Genomic DNA, 14,211 nt, shown 5'->3' on the forward strand with positions numbered 1-14,211 from the left:
TGCAGAAGCTGGGAATGGATGACAAAGGATGGATCAGTTGATGATTACCTGTACTGTTCATTCCCTCTAAAGCACTTGGCATGGGCCACTGTTGGAAGACAGGACACTGGGCTAGATGGACCATTGGTCTGACCCAGTATGCACTTTAACATTTTCAGCCTAACCAGTGTCATGACACAAGATGTAAGAACATGTTAGGATTAGATATATATATATATACACACACATACACGTATGTATAGTCAGCTAATTTCTAAGTTATTGTCTGCAAAATAAGTAGAGTTTTTAGTTGCTTTAGTAGCCTCTGGAATCACAGTTAAAGTTGCCCTCCCCTATCAAAATCTAAAATGGCACCTCTGTTAAACAGAGGCATAGGCTTGCAAAGGCTGTAAAATCTCCATCATTGGAGTTTTTAAAGAAAAGGTTAAAAAAATACCTGTCAGAGCTGGTCTAGGTTTACTTGTTCCTGCCTCAGCACAGGCAAATGGACTAAATGACCTTGCCAAGGTCCCGTCCAGCCCTGGGTTTCTTCTCTATAACTTTACTATACTTTGTCACCCCCCGTCTTTGTGCTCACTGATTCTATATTTTATTAGTTTCAGAGTAATAGCCACGTTAGTCTGTATTTGCAAAAAGAAAAGGAGTACTTGTGGCAAATTGGTTAGTCTCTAAGGTGCCACAAGTACTCCTTTTCTTTTCTTAATGTTTGCCTGTATTTTTCAGGTTTCATCCTTGTCTGAGCCGTGACTATACACACCATGTGAGAGTGTTGTACAATATTTCTTGTCCTTTGCCTAAATGAGATCTGACATATATACATAATAAGGATGTTAGTTTTCATGCAAGTCTGCACATATTAACACTAGCATGCTGCTCTCCTTCCCCTCCCCCAAACAGGACTATTCTTTCACGCATATACCACAAACCTCCCTTGGGGCCGGAAAAGCAACACTTCTCAGTACACCTTTCAGCCACAAGCAGGGAGACCAGCACCTTTCCACAGCCCCACTGCGCTTTCCTGGAAAAGGTCAGCGCCTCCCTCTCCCCTTTCCAGCACGGAGGCTGGGCTGTTCCTAGCCTCCTTCGCTCCCACAGTCACCCCCCACACGCACACCTAGGACCTACATGTTTTGGCTACACAAACTCTACAGTACAGCTGGGTGGGTCCCGGGCTGCTGTACCCACCACACAGGCTGGATGAGCGCTAACCCGAGGGACAGAGACAGTCTGCGGCCCGGCTTATTTCACATGTGCCTAGGGTGACCAGTCAGCAAATGTGAAAAATTTGGGTGGGGCGTAGTAGGAGACCATATAAGAAAAAGACCCAAAATCAGGACTGTCCCTATAAAATCAGGACATCTGCTCAGCCTACAGGTGCCTGAGAGCGCCAGGCACCTCTGGGGCCCAAGCGCTGCTACTGTTTATCCTGGGGCTGCGGGCTGCCTGCAGGGAGCAGGCCAAAGCCCGCCCTGGCGCAGGCTGCAGACAGAGCCTTTAGGGCCGGGCTGGGCACCTCCCCCAGCACAGCGCGGGCTCAGGCAGGGCCCGACGCCCACAGGGGACCGCCCGCCCCCGGGGCTCAGGCAGGCGTGCGGCGCGCAGCCCCCTTCCTCGCCGGGCGGGTCACAGGCGGCCGCGCTGGGCGGGAGGGCCCCTCGGGCGGCGGCGGCGGCGGTGGGTGCCGCGGCTCGGGACTCGGCCCACTGGGCCGGCGCAGGCCCTTGTTGCAGGTCTCCTAGCAACAGCCCGGCCAATGGGAGCAGCGCCGCGTCGGGGAGGGGGTGGGGCGATTAACCCTGCGGGGCCCGGGCTGCGGCGCGTAGCGGCGGCGGCTGGGCTCGCTCGGGAGTGGGCCCCCCCCCCGGCAGCAGCAGGTGGTGCCATGCGGGTGAGTGAGCCCGCTCCCGGCCGTGGCTGCTCGGGCGGAGACGCTGGGGCCGTTGCCTGGGGCCGTTGGGCTGCCTGTGGCTCCAGCGGGGCCGGCCAGGGGCTGCAGGCGGGGCGCGTTTGCCGACGCGGGGGACGCTCGCGCACACACCGGGGGAGTTGGCCAATGGCGGGGGGGGGGGAGATGCTCCTGCGCGCACAGGCTGGGCTGCTGGAACGATTTGTACGGGGGGGGGGTGCTGAGAGCGAGTGAGCCAGCCTGTGACTGCTGTACCTGATGGACACCCCTTCCAGCCCGGGGGTGCCTGTGGCGGGGCCCCTGGTTCCAGCCCTTGTGCCTCGCGGGGGGGGGGGGGGCGCTCTTGCACACACCAGCCGGTTGCCGGGTTTGGTTGGATGTATCCCTGGAGATTTCAGCGCGTGACATAATCTTTAATTAAAGATTAATTCCCGGAGAGTCTAGTCCCCCTCCTGGAGGGGGACTCTCCGTGTGCAAATGGCTGAGCTGAGGGGATGCTTGTTCACTCACAGAGGGCGGGGGGGGGGGGATCTTGTATGCTCAGGAGGGGGGAGTTTTTCCAGGTAGCAGGGGGGGACCTCTCATGCACACATGGAGGGAGTTGGTAGGCAGTGGGAGGAGGTGTTTGTTTGCACACGTTGTGGGGGATGAGGAGTTTGGGGGGGGCGGCACCCAAGCATGCACATACTGGGGAGGGGAGTTTGGAGGTAGGGGGAGGTGCCTGTGCCCAAACTATGGGTGGTGTTTGTAGACCATGGGTAGGGGTGGAGAAGCTGAGAGGAAAACGTGTGTATACTTGGGGGGAGTTAGTAGGTGGTGGGCAGCTGGGGGGACATGCTTGTGTACATGGGGGAGATTGCAGGTGGTGGGGGTTGGGGGGATGCGCCTGTGTACACAGGGGGGAGATTGCAGGTGGTGGCAGCTGAGGGATGCCTGTACATACACGGGAGGAGATTGCAGGTGGTGGCGGCTGAGGGATGCCTGTACATACACGGGAGGAGATTGCAGGTGGTGGCAGCTGAGGGATGCCTGCACATACACGGGAGGAGATTGCAGGTGGTGGCGGCTGAGGGATGCCTGCACATACACGGGAGGAGATTGCAGGTGGTGGCAGCTGAGGGATGCCTGCACATACACGGGAGGAGATTGCAGGTGGTGGCGGCTGAGGGATGCCTGCACATACACGGGAGGAGATTGCAGGTGGTGGCGGCTGAGGGATGCCTGTACATACACGGGGGGAGATTGCAGGTGGTGGCAGCTGAGGGATGCCTGTACATACACGGGAGGAGATTGCAGGTGGTGGCGGCTGAGGGATGCCTGTACATACACGGGGGGAGATTGCAGGTGGTGGCAGCTGAGGGATGCCTGCACATACACGGGGGGAGATTGCAGGTGGTGGCAGCTGAGGGATGCCTGCACATACACGGGAGGAGATTGCAGGTGGTGGCGGCTGAGGGATGCCTGCACATACACGGGAGGAGATTGCAGGTGGTGGCGGCTGAGGGATGCCTGTACATACACGGGGGGAGATTGCAGGTGGTGGCAGCTGAGGGATGCCTGCACATACACGGGGGGAGATTGCAGGTGGTGGCAGCTGAGGGATGCCTGCACATACACGGGGGGAGATTGCAGGTGGTGGCAGCTGAGGGATGCCTGCACATACACGGGAGGAGATTGCAGGTGGTGGCGGCTGAGGGATGCCTGCACATACACGGGAGGAGATTGCAGGTGGTGGCGGCTGAGGGATGCCTGCACATACACGGGGGGAGATTGCAGGTGGTGGTGGGGACGTGCATTCACACACGGAATTCGCAAGTGATGCGGGGGAGGCACTTGCACTCATGGGGAATTGCAGGTGGTAGGGGGAGTTGGTATGTGGTGGCAGCTTGTGGGGGATATGTGTGCACAGGGGGAGGGGAGTTTGCATACGGTGGGGATGTGTGCATATTGTGGGGGGGAGTTTGCAGGTGGAGGGGATGCGTGTACTCCTGGCGGTGGGGAATGCACATGTAGTGGACACGCACATGGGGAGAGTTTGCAGGCATTTGGGTGCACATGGTTTGTGTTGGGGAGGGCCCTGCAAATTGTCTGCAAACACAGTATTGTAATTGCTTTAGGGAATTAGGCTAATGTCTGTGTGGATGACTGAACAGCATAACCTCCTAGCAGTAGCACTGAAGGTGCCAGTGTAGCATCTGTTCTTGTCTCTTTTATTTTTTTAAGCTGAGGGGTGGCTAGGAGGGAGGCTGGTAAGTGGTGTGTGAATGTTATTTGTACTGTGGGTTTTCCTTGCTGTTCCAAGCTTTATAACTAAGTACTGTGTTCCCAACTTCTGTATGCCTCTCTGTCAGTCATGTTTGGAAGCAGGGTGGAGTGGTAAAGTTATATTCCATGGTGTCCAATTTCTCTGGGGCAACATTTTGTTGATGCTTTAGGACTCTAACTACACCAACTGTCAGTGACAATCTTGTAAATCCTGATGTGTACACCCTGTCAGATTCAGGGTGATCTGTAGGGAAGACGCTGTACTGGATTATCCAGTCTGTGTACAGTTTTCAGGTTGCTAGCTGGACCCCTGCTATCAGGCCCAATATACTGTTGATTTGTGTGAAGCTGAACGTAGCAGATGCTTCTAGGCTGGTGACGGTCTTACATCTGTTTTAAGCGTGCTGTGAATTTTCAAAATTATTCTGGGTTTTGCTGCTAAATTGGTTTAACACTTGAAATCAGGAGTTGTAGGAGGTAAGAGGCCATGGTGTTTATATTGCATTATCTTGACCCTTGCTTTGCTTTTAAAAAATAATCATTGTTGATCAGGATTTTCCTATCTTGTAGCAAGATACAAAGGAAATTGTTTAAGATCAAATTACAATGCAAGACCATTTTAATATTATCTATTTTTGTATATCTTTAGTCATACAGAGCACTTCACAGTTACCAGGCTAGCATGCAAATATAAGTAACTTTGTAGCATCCAGTATGTCCTTCTTGTAGGTATGATGGACACCTTGCTCAAGTTTCAGGGGAATGGTTTGGATATGAATAGAATGGGAGGTCCATGAAGTAGGATTTGACTTTATTAGATGACAGTTTCTTAGTAGTAAACCTGGAGGAAAAGTGGTTTTGAGACTTTAGGACTTGATTCCATTTGAAGCCATCATCAAATGAGAAGGAGTAGCATGGAAGCAGGATTTTTTTCCATGCTGGAGAGATGGAGAAACGGGGGAGCAAGAGACAGACCCCTCGTATTTGAAGTGAGTAGAACTTGAGCTGGAAAATAGAAAGACCTTGGTAGGTGGGAAAATATCTTATCTGCAAACAAAATTAAAAGGAAAAGCAAAAAAAAAAAGTTTTAAAAAGTTGAATTCAGAAAGAAGGCTCAGGGAGTGTTTGGGGACTAAATGGAAAAGTACCAATGCTAAAACCTTGGGGATTGTTAAAGTGAGGTATAGTGGAAGAAGAATGTTTTATGCTAGTCACATGTAGTAGGTGTTTTGAATACAGAGAAACAAGAAGAATTGGGTACCCAAGATCTCCACAAAATACTTATAGGCTGGATTTATAGATAGGCTGGATTTTTGTCATGGTCAAATTCAGCATTGAGGATGAGGTAAAAGAAGAGAAGATTGACTAAATATATCATATCAGATTCAATACCATAAAGCCCATTGTAAGCTATTAAAAATGCTAAAATGGTGAGCAAGGGCTGCCTAATAGGGCCAGAAAGAGATGCCTAATAGGGAGATGGTAATGCTCTCATAGTAGAGGGATGCTAATGTGGAGGTGAAATGGGTATGTTCAAGTCAGGACGGGGATTTGGGAGCTTGATGGACTATTTCCCCAGTGGCTGAATGAAAAGAAAAGATCAGTCATCTATAAAGGTAGAAGGCATGGTTGAATCTTGCAATAGTAGATGATGCTGTATGAAAAGAGTACTGAATGTACTTGGTGAAGGTGGATGTGGGGGTAACTTTGCAGCTCAGCATTTAATGTTGTTTTAACTTCCTGGTGTAAGGAGCTAGGAACGTGAAGGAGCAATTGTCTAACATTCAGGCATATGAGTAACTTTTACCAGATGTAAGTGTGTGTTTTTCTGTGTGATTGTAGGTGTATAGCTGGTCAACTTCAAATAAACATTTTACTTGTTAAATTGCAAGTCGTTTTAAAATGTAAATGAAATTGAGAAATGCAAAATAAGAACATAAGAATGAACCTACTGGATCAGACCAATGGTCCATCTAGTCCAGTATCTTGTCTTCTGGCCGTGGCCAGTGCTTCAGAGGGAATGAACAGAACATCGCAATTTATCGAGTGATCCATCCCTTGACATCTAGTTCCAACTTCTAGCAGTCAGAGGTTTAGTGATACCCAGAGTATGGGTTCCTGATCTTCTTGGCTAATAGCTACTGATGGCCTTATATGCCATGAATTGATCAGATTCTTTTTTTTGAACCGACTTACAGTTTTGGCCTTCACAGCTTCTCCTGGCAATGAGTTCCACAGGTTGACTGTGTGTTGTTTGAAGTACTTCCTTATGCTTATTTTAAAGCTGCTGCCTGTTAATTTCATTGGGTGACCCCTGGTTCTTGTATTATGTGAAGGGGTAAATAACACTTCTCTATTCACTTTATCCACATCATTCATGGTTTTATAGACCTCTCTCATATTCCCCTCCCATCGTCTTTCTTTCTGAGCTGAGCAGTCCCAGCCTTGTTAATCTCTTCTCATATGGGAGCTGTTCTAAACCCCCTAATCATTTCTGGTGCCCTTCTCTGTACTTTTTCCAATTCTAGTAGATCTTTTTTTGAGATGGGGTGACCAGAACTGCATGCAGTATTCAAGGTGTGGGCATACCATGGATTTATATAGTGGCATTTTGGTATGGGTACCCAAACTCCAAAGTGGGGCTGTCTCGCAAGACCATAATATACAGATGCATTGAGTGAATACTACAGTACTGCAGGCTGAAAAATTTGTGATTTGCTTTTTTCAAATTAACTTTGATGAGTTTGAATAGCTTAGACGACACATAAAACTCTGAATGTAGAAGAATGTTGGCAAAATATGACCCATGCATTTTTCTATGATTAATATAACTGACAGCACTAAACTAGGTTAAATAGTTACAAACTAGTGAACTAGGGTTTATGAATTTCTGGGGTTCATTTTTGACTATCCAATAGTAACTTTTTATTATAACTATAATGAAAATAGACAACTCTATTTTAAAAGTATTTATATCACTAATTGCAAATTAGATTATTAAAATCTGCAGTAAAATAATGATCAACTGTCAAATTTCAAGGGTGGGGACACTTGGATTTTCAAAAAATAAAGCAAGTTTCTTATGACATTTTTATAGATAGGCATAAAGTTGTAATTTAATTACTTCTGTGTGCCCTAAATTTCCATAGGCTGATATGTTTGTTTCATCTGGATAACAGCCATCTGTGGAGGGGATTACTAGGCAAATGTAAAAGCTTTAAGCAGCTTTACATCTCCTTTTGGAATTTAATCTTAGGGGAAGTAATAGTGTTGTATTTTAAGTAAATGTTACCATATATCTTTTTTGTTTGTTCTGTCTTATGAACAGCTTTCTGTGTATTTTCTGTGAGGCAGCTTACAAGTTGCAACATACCTGCATTCTGCAAAATGTAGTGACTAAAATATTTGGGGAGTATTTGTGATACTCAACTTCAACCAGCCAACAAGTATTTTCTTTTTGTAGAGTAGTTCTGACATCAGGAAAAATTAAAACTTTCTGAGAGGGAAGAGAACTAATTTTGGAGAGGAATTTTCTGGACAACTTTATATTTTATTTTACTTTTGTGAAACTGCCCATCTGGTGTTGAGCAGCCAGATGGTGTAATGTGATTACATTGCGGTACTATGAAAAACTATTATGTTCTGACACTAGTTTGCCTGAACTAGTTCTGAAAACTCAATTGAGTAGGAGTAGCAGTCTACATAAGTTCAAACTTTACATTCAAAATCTGTGTGCTTCAGACAACTAGCATTGTATGTTGTATATGGTGAGCCCTGTAATCTAGCTACTATATATAATTTTAAATTGTGCCACAAATTGAACTCCTAAAACTAATTTATGACTAGATCTGATTTGCATTTTAAATCATTATTGTATATAAGAACATAAGAATGGCCATATTGGGTCAGACTAATAGTTCAGTTAGCCCAGTATCCAGTCTTCCGATGGTGGCCAATGCCAGATGCTTCAGAGGAAATGAACAGAACAGGGCAATTTATCGAGTAATCCATCTGTTTTCCACACCCAGCTTCTGGCATTTAGAGGCTAGAGACACACAGAGTGTGGGATTGTGTCCCTGACCATCTTTGCTAATGGCCATTGATGCTCCATGAACTGATAATTCTTTTTTTGAACCCACTTACACTTTTGGCCTTCACAACATGCCCCGGCAATGAGTTCCACAGGTTGACTGAGTGTTGAGTGAAGAAGTACTTCTTTTTGTTTGTTTTAAACCTTCTGCCTATTAATTTCATTGGGTGATCTCTGGTTCTTGTGTTATGTAAAGGAGTAAATAACACTTCCTTATTCACTTTCTCTACACCGTTCATGATTTTATAGATCTCTCATATCGCCCCTTGGTTGTCTCTTTTCCAAGCTGAGAAGTCCCAGTCTTTGTAATCTCTCCTCATAAAGCTGTTCCATACCCTTAATCATTTTTGTTGCCTTCTCTACCTTTTTCAGTTCTAATAGATCTTTTTTGAGATTGGGCAACCAGAACTGCATGCAGTATTCAAGGTGTGGGCATACCAGGGATTTATATAGTGGCATTATGATATTTACTAATATCTTTTTATCTATCCCTTTTCTAATGGTTCCTAATATTTTGTTAGGAATGCATTAGCAAACAAACAAGAAATAGTTTTATGAATTGTTTGTCAAAGAAAAAGAAAAAATGGGCACATCTCCAATGTGTCTTTGACATTTTGGGGTTCAACCCAGACCAGTGAGAGGTTGTGTTACTGCCTGCCCTGTAACCCTGGGTGCCTTAAATGCTCTCCTGCTGTGGCTCACAGCCCAGACACCAACCGCCAGCAAACAGGTATGCAATTCCTTAAGCGTCTGTGTGCTGTGCAGCCCTGGTTCAGCACTCCAACCTCAGCAGCCTGCCTACAGCACAGCAGCCCCACCAGCTTTGGCTACTAGTTGCAGGATGACCACAACAGGCTTCCAAATTTCCCTCAAACTCTCTGTCCTAAATTGTCCAGCCTGCTCCTGGAACATTCAGAGAAGCTATAAGGTTCATTGCTCCTGTAAAGAGAGAAAAGCCCAGCTTGTTACTTTAACTGGTGCTAACAATCACGTCAATTCAAATATAGCACTAGGTTGGTTTAGATTAAAAGTAAAATAAGTTTGTTTAATCAAAAAGAGGTTTTAAATGAGTTCAAGTACAGGGGTAAAGACGAAAATGGTTATAAGCAGATAAAATTAAAAATAAATTTTCTAATGGCTCAGACATAACTTAACAAGCTACAGTCTCTGTTCAGGATTTCTTACCCATCTTTCTTCTTTCCAGCTATGGCTAACTTTCTCTCAGTCAGGACCTTCCACAGAAGTATGAGGTGCTGGTTTCCCTTGTTTTCGTAGGCGAAAGATAAATTAGGAGTTCTCTGCTCCTCGCCTTATAATCCAGCAAACCTTTGACAAGTATCTCTCTTAAAGTTCATTGACCTCTTGCTGTTCTTCCCTTCCTGTGGACTTCCCATCCCTCTGTTGATTTGTATGTAAATGGGGCTTCTATTGTTTTGATTCTGTAATGCTTACCTTACATTGGAGCCAGGTAGACATCCCTTCTCTCCTGTCTGGGGGAAATCCTGTTTCTCCTTGTGTTTGGTCACAGACTTCAAAGCAGGGGTGGGCAAACTTTCTGGCCCAAGGCCTACACTGGGGTTGCAAAACTGTATGGAGGGCCAGGTAGGGAAGGCTGTGCCTCCCCAAACAGCCTGGCCCCACCAGCATCCGACCCCTCCCACTTCCCACCCCCTGACTGCCCCCCTCAGAACCTCTACTCCATCCAACCACTCCTGCTCCCTGTCCCCTGACTGCCCCGACCCTATCCACAGCCCCGTCCCCTGACAGGCCCCCCGGGACTCCCATGCCTATCCAGTCCTCCCTGTCCCCTGACTGCCCCCCCTGAAACTCTGCCCCATCCAACCTCTCCTGCTCCTTGTCCCCTGACTGCCCCCCCCAACCCTGTTCCCCTAACCAGCCCCCCCGGGACCCCACCCCCTATTCAACCACCCTTCCCCTGACTGCCCCGACCCCTATCCACACCCCTGCCAGGCTCCCTGGGACTCCCACGCCTATCCAAACCCCCCTATCCCCTGACTGCCCCCCGGAGCCCCCTGGCCCCCTTACCATGCTGCTCAGAGCAGCATGTCTGGCAGCCGTGCCGCCCGGCCAGAGCCAGACACGCTGCCGCGCTGCGCTGCAGGAGCGCACAGCCCCGCCACCCCGAGCACTGCCTGCGCGACAGCATGGCTGCAGGGGAGGGGCCAGGGGCTTGCCTCCACGGCCCGCAGCTCAAGGGCTGGGCAGGACGGTCCCGTGGGCCAGATGTGTTAGTTTCCCCACCTCTGCTTCAAAGCATAATATTAGTGAGTATTCATAATGCCTCATATGATGATATTCATAACCAGTGTGTCACAGGGTTTCATAAAAGACATGAAATCATAGACTATCAGGGTTGGTAGGGACCTCAGGAGGTCATCTAGTCCATCCCCCTGCTCAAAGCAGGACCTATCCCCAATTAAATCATCCCAGCCAGGGCTTTGTCAAGCCTGACCTTGAAAACCTCTAAGGAAGGAGATTCTGCCACCTCCCTAGGTAACCCAGTCCAGTGCTTCACCACCCTCTGAGTGAAAAAGTTTTTCCTAACATCCAACCTAAGTCTCCCCCACTCAATACACTTTTATAATACAGTAATATTGTACACAACAGTTGATTCAGTTGCTTATCATTTGAGGTTCAGACCCCAGCCAGAGCTCTTTCCCCACACACTAAGTTGATGGCTTTGTTTGCTTTTTATGTAAATGTGCCTTTATTTTCTCTGCCTGATGGCCAGGCTGGTCAGACACACACATACACATTCCATTGTCTAGTGGGGGCTGGGTTTATGCCTTGCTTACCAAACACATTTTAAGAACGTAAATCTAGCACACATCCATAACGCTTTGTGTACACAGCTCATATATATATCACGCAAGAATATTAATGATCAGGATCAGTCAGTTTTTAGTTTTTCAGCGATATTACATGCCACTTCTTGGGTATATATCATAGCAACAGTGTATTAGGTGTAGTGAGCGTGTCAGGTGTGACAAGAGTTGCTGACACAGAATAGTTAACCACCAGTGGACCTCTGAGTCACCATGCCGCTATTAAAGAGGTATTTCTATTTTGGAGAAACGTAATCCGAGTGCAGCAGAATATTCAGAAGGTGCTGAATCTGATTTTTTGAAGGGAAAATAAACTACGCAAGCAAATGCTCAGTGGGTAGAGAGGGTGATTGGGGTGGAAGAATAGGAGGGAATGGGGGGAAGGGTTTGGGAATCAGAGAGAGGATGGGGACCAGTGGGAGAGGAGGGGAGCAGTGGGACGCTGGAAAGGAGGACATGGGGGTGCATGACAGAGGCACTGGGGGAAAATAGGGGTGGGACACCTTTCAGCCACACATCCCCCACCATGTATGTGCCATGATCTAGGGACTCCCAGCCCACCTAAAGGGGTGTGACAATCTGTTCCTCCAGGAAGCCAGGTTCTGAGAGGGCTTGTCTTTTGTGGGGGTCTGAACCGCTATCCCCCTTGTGATATGAGATCTGGGGGGTCCCTTGCCCATTTATGGGGATGTGACCTTCCCTGCCTGCCTGTATAAGCCAGGTTATGGGGGCGTGCCTTGCCTTTCTGAGGTTGTCCATGATCTCTCTCCCTCCTCCCATGTGAACAAGGACCTGAGGAAGAGCCCCTCTGGGGGAGAGTTTAGAACAGGCATGCTCAGAGCATGCACAAAGAACACATTCCTGACACTGGCGTTCTATAACTACATTAGGAACAAGAGAAAGGCAACGGGAAGTATAGGTCCACTATTTAATGGGGAATGAGAGCTAATGATACAATATCAAGAAGGCTGAGGTGTTTAATATCTATTTTGCTTCAGTCTTCACTAAAAAGATTAATGGTGACCATATTCTCAACACAATTAATATTAACAACAAGGAGGAAAGAGCATATTCCAAAATAGGGAGAGGTTCTAGTGAATCACAAACTGAATATGAATTACTATGTTGCAGTTTTGAAAAAAGCTAATACCCTTCTGGGGTATATTAACAGGAGTGTCATGTGTAAGACGTGGGAGGTAATTGTCCCACTGTACTTGGCACTGGTGTGGCTTCAGCTGGAGTACTGTGTCCAGTTCTGGGTGAAACACTTTAAGAAAGATGTGGACAAACTGGAGAGCAACAAAAATGATAAAAGGTGACCTCTGAGGAGAGGTTTAAAGAAGGCCGAGGAGGTACCTCGTAATAGTCTTCAGATGTGTTAAGGGCTATTATAAAGAGGACAGTGGTCAATTGTTCTCTATGTCCACTAATGTAAGACCAGAAGTAATCAGCTTAATCTGCATCAAGAGAGAGATTTAGATTCATTATAAGGAAAAACATTCTAACTACAAGGAGAGCTAAATACGGGAATAGGCTTCTAAGGGAGGTTGTGGAATCCCCATCTGTAGATGTGTGTAGTTTGGATATGGGCTAGTGTAATTGTGCCCCCAGTAATATGTACATTCCCAGCAAAACACCTAATACACAGTATACCCAATTGTCCACCCCTTGCATAGGCCATTGATCCTGCTCCTCCATAGTCACAGGAGAGGGGCACAGCCAAACATCTTCTGTTGATTTACACTATTTTACACACCCCTCCATTGATTCCCAGTTAGCTCCTCCCCTTCTCATTATTTCCATAGGGCTTGTGGGGACCACCTTAGTTGCCATTCCATTTCCAGGTACCATGGTAGCTATTACACAGGTGCTGGCCTCCTAGTTGAGCATTTTGCATTCCCATACACATCTCCCCCTCAAGGTCAGCCTTTTGAAACCATCCCCCACCCACATCATGAGATTTTCTGTTCATTAAAACACAACAATGCTAACAACAAGACAAACACCACAAAACATAGATCCCTGGTATTCTGAGTTATTCTTCCACTGGCGCCAGCTTGCTTGTAGAGTGTCTGAAAAACAAAAGAAATAATTTCCACCTCCCTGGTGGGGACAGACTATTGCTTAATAATAATACCACTTTCTTTTACAAATTTCCTTGCTAATTGCAGAAAAAAAAGAATTACCTTCAGGCTGTCCTTATTTTGTTCTATAGTCAGGCTAGTGAATTACCCCACTCACTGGTCATTTATGAAATTCATGAGGTGGTGTACCTCAGTTTCCCCTCTTGTACAACAGACCATGTTTGCAATAGTTTCTCTGCTGTACCAAGCTTTAAGTTTATTCTCAGGTAATAGCTGAGACACAGCTTCAGATTTTAGCACTATACACACACACACACACACACACACACAAAATTCTCTTTTTCCTAACATCCCTTGCACTGTGATTACTCTTTTACACAACTGTACCCCGATTACACTTCCATCTTGTACAACTAGACACAACCAGGGGCAGCCAAGTTAAGTTCCATAAGAAACCCCTTACATCCTTTAGTGATTTTGATTACATTACCCAATAGTCAAATAATTTTGATCAGATTCTCTCTCTGCCTGCAGCAGTCCCTTATAGACCATTTCTATGGGAAAAGGGCCCATTTTCCCTCAGAATAGCTGTAAAGGCTTCTGGGGACAGAAGCATAGTGGTGGTGGTAGCCACTCTACCTGACCCCCTTGGATAATTTATTTACCAAGCTTCCATCCAATGTGACTGCACAGAGTTGAACATCCAGTTACATTTATATAACTGGGTTTTATCATTAAGCAAAAACTTCCTTCTTGACATCTCACATAAGTATCCAAAGTACCCTCCATTAAAACTTCAGAAAACAAAAGAGTGTGGAAAGGCAGGTTGCGCTTTGAAACTTTTTTTTTTCTTCTCCTTCTTTCTCTCCACTCCCCCAGGACCAAGTCCCAGCTCCAGTCTCTAAAGATAGTCTGTTAACTCTGCTTTTGACTTTAAACCCTGTTGTGCCAAATCATCTTTCACTACCCCTAACTAATTTACAACCCTTCAGCAGCCCTTGCTGAAGCAGCACCAAACTT

General features: G+C 46.8%; 1 protein-coding gene across 3 annotated transcripts in view; it reads left to right on the top strand.

Annotated features, from left to right (window-relative positions):
- Positions 1-1,782: 1,782 nt before the first annotated feature.
- Positions 1,783-14,211, top strand: part of SSX2IP (SSX family member 2 interacting protein) — a 40,147-nt gene continuing 27,718 nt past the window's right edge. For all 3 annotated transcript variants that reach the window (XM_073357213.1, XM_073357214.1, XM_073357212.1), the window contains exon 1: positions 1,783-1,888. The gene's annotated coding sequence lies outside the window, so the exon portion shown is untranslated. The remainder of the gene's footprint in view (positions 1,889-14,211) is intronic.

Source organism: Lepidochelys kempii, chromosome 8 (assembly GCF_965140265.1).
Source record: "Lepidochelys kempii isolate rLepKem1 chromosome 8, rLepKem1.hap2, whole genome shotgun sequence".
Lineage (NCBI taxonomy): Eukaryota > Metazoa > Chordata > Testudines > Cheloniidae > Lepidochelys > Lepidochelys kempii.